A 2,758-nucleotide genomic window follows, 5' to 3' on the forward strand; every position below is an offset into this window, starting at 1 on the left:
GCTTCCACTTTAGGGATCTAATGAATATTATAACAATACATCAGTGAACAACTTTCAAGCCTTTTGGATATCTACCTATGAATGAAAGTGTTTCAGGTGTTTTTGAGAACTTGCCACATTGTTTTCCATACAGCTGTATCATTCTACATATCTACCAGCAATGAGTTTCTGTTGTTGCTGTGTGCCACTGAGTCAAAACCAACTCACAGCTGCCTTTCCATCAGATTTTTAGAGGCAGCAAATCACACAGGAGGGGACCTCATTGACTAGTTGATTTGAACCTCATGCCTTTAGGACAGCAGCACAACTTCTTATCACTTGGCCACCAGAGGTCCCTAAACCAGCAATGGGTAGGAGTTTCAATTTCCTCACATCCTTACAAAATTTGTTTTGTTTGCATTTTTAAAAAACTTTTTAAATTTTTAACATATTATAACCTAATGGGACTAACTTACCTGACATATCTGGGATCTGTTACAAGGACTGGTCCCTGGAGAATGTTGCCATGAGCAGAAAAACAGAGGGTCAGAAAAAGAAAGATAAGATCCTCAGCAAAATGGATTGAAACAGTGACCACGCAACACTTAACAAAAGCAGAGTTTTTAACGATGGCACAGACTTGGACAGGATTTAGATTTGTTGCACACAGGGGCAGTATGGGCCAGAGCGGATTCTCAGAATCAAACAGTAGGAGTGAAATGAAGTATCTCTGTGCTTCTCGTTGCATCTCTCTGAGATGCTGAGTACCTTTTTTATGTGTTTTGTGGCCATTTTATTCTCATCTCTAGTGAAATGTTTATTCTCTTTATCTTCTTCTTCTTGTTGTCTAAGATTGCCCGCTTTTTTATTTATTTGAGTAGTGTATAATCAATCAACTTCCAGAATCCAACTGCTTCACACATGAACCTCTAAACTGGAGACTTATTCTGGGCCCAAATGATTTTTAAATAATAAAGGCCTGCCCACAGGCCATGACTGGCTCTAAAGAAGAGGCTTCCAGCCCACAGCTTATTGCTAGCCAAAGCCAGCAAATTCAATCAGCTCAAACATTGTTGTGAAGGAAATAAACACAACTAAACCATCCACACCTGACCCTCAACCAAAGCAAGAAGAACCCACCTTTCAGAATCCAAGCGCTTCACACATGAGCCTCCAAACTGAAGACATAGTTGGAGGCCCTGTCAACTTTGAAATATACAGGCCTGCACACAAGGTCTCTGATTGGCTCTAAACAAGAGGCTCAGAGCTCATTGTTAACCAAATCCAGCAAATTCAACAAGCTCACACATGGTTGTGAATGAAATAAAAACAACCAAATTGCCCACACTCAACCCTCAACCAAAACAAGAAGAACCCACCTGGTTGGTTTTTTGTTTTGCTTTGTTTTTTACATTTTATTAGTTGTTCTTCTATTTTTTACTATAATGGTCTTACATAGTATTTGTCTTTATAAAACTGACTTAGTTAATTCAGTGTAATACTCTCCAGTCTCTCCCTAATCATGATGGGGATTTTTTAGGGTTTAAAAAAATTTTTTTTTATATTACGCTGACTTTTTTTACAAAGTTTGAATACACTGCTTTTTAGTCATGTAGTTTTTAGCAAAATTGCTGCTCTTGAGTTCTGTGTAGTATTCTATCATGTGTATGTACCATAATTTCTCAATCCATTCAACTGTATTTGGACATTTGGGCTGTTTCCACGTTCTTACTATTGTGAAATATGCTGCTATGAATATTGCTGTGCAAATCTTTTACTGTCTGAATTCTAATTTCCTTGGAGAAATGTTTTGCAGCTTTCTTTGTAAAGGTCTTTTATGTCTCTTGTTGTTGTTATGTGTTATTGAGTTGCTTGTGACTCATATGATCCTATGTACAACAGCACTAAACTCTGCTCTGTCCTGTGCCAATGGCACTGTCTCTGACACTCCCATCAAGATTACCCCAGTCACCTCAAAGAGGGCCGTCCCCTTCTGTGCTGTCCCCTGACCCTCCCAAGCACGATATCCTTCTCCAAGGACCGGTCTCTCCTTACAACATGTCCAAAGTATGTGAGACGGAGCCTCAGAATCCTTGCCTCCAAGGAGCAGCTCGGTTTAACCCTTTCCAGGTTGAATCTGTTTGTTTTCTTGGCAGTCCATGGTACCCTCAATACTCTTCTCCAGCACCACAGTTCAAAGGCATCAATTCTCCTTCTATTCTCCTTGGTCACTGTCCAACTCTCTGATGTGTAACAAGTAATAGTAAAGACCATGGCCTGTATCTGATGAACCTTAAGTCTCCAGAGAGACACCATTGCTCTTCAGTACTTTGGAGAGGTTCCTAATAGCAGACTTTCCCATCGCAATACATCTTTTGATTTCCTGGCTGCTGGTGCCAAGAATGTTGACTGTGGAGCCAAGCAAACTAAAGCTGTGAACAATCTCAATCTCTTCATCCATCCTGATGCTGCCAATTGGGCCAGTGGTGAGAATCTTTGTCTTCTTGACATTGAACCTCAATCCATATTGAAGGCTGCAGTCCTTGACCCTCTGCAGCAAGCGCTTCAGGTTTTCTAGTAAAGTTTATTCCTAAGTATCTCAATTTGTGGTTTGCTACTGTAAATATGATTGCTTTCTTGGTTTCTTTCCTTGTTGTATCCTTTGTTGTATTGATCTTGTATCCTATCACTCAACTAAACTGGTCAACCGTTTATTGCCAAATCCTTGGGGTTTTCTGTACACACAGCAATAGTCTGACTAACTCATTGCTGATTTCTA

The sequence above is a fragment of the Elephantulus edwardii genome, unplaced genomic scaffold (genome assembly GCF_000299155.1).
Source record: "Elephantulus edwardii isolate Elephantulus edwardi_28Jun2011 unplaced genomic scaffold, EleEdw1.0 scaffold00319, whole genome shotgun sequence".
In the NCBI taxonomy this organism is placed as follows: Eukaryota; Metazoa; Chordata; class Mammalia; order Macroscelidea; family Macroscelididae; genus Elephantulus; species Elephantulus edwardii.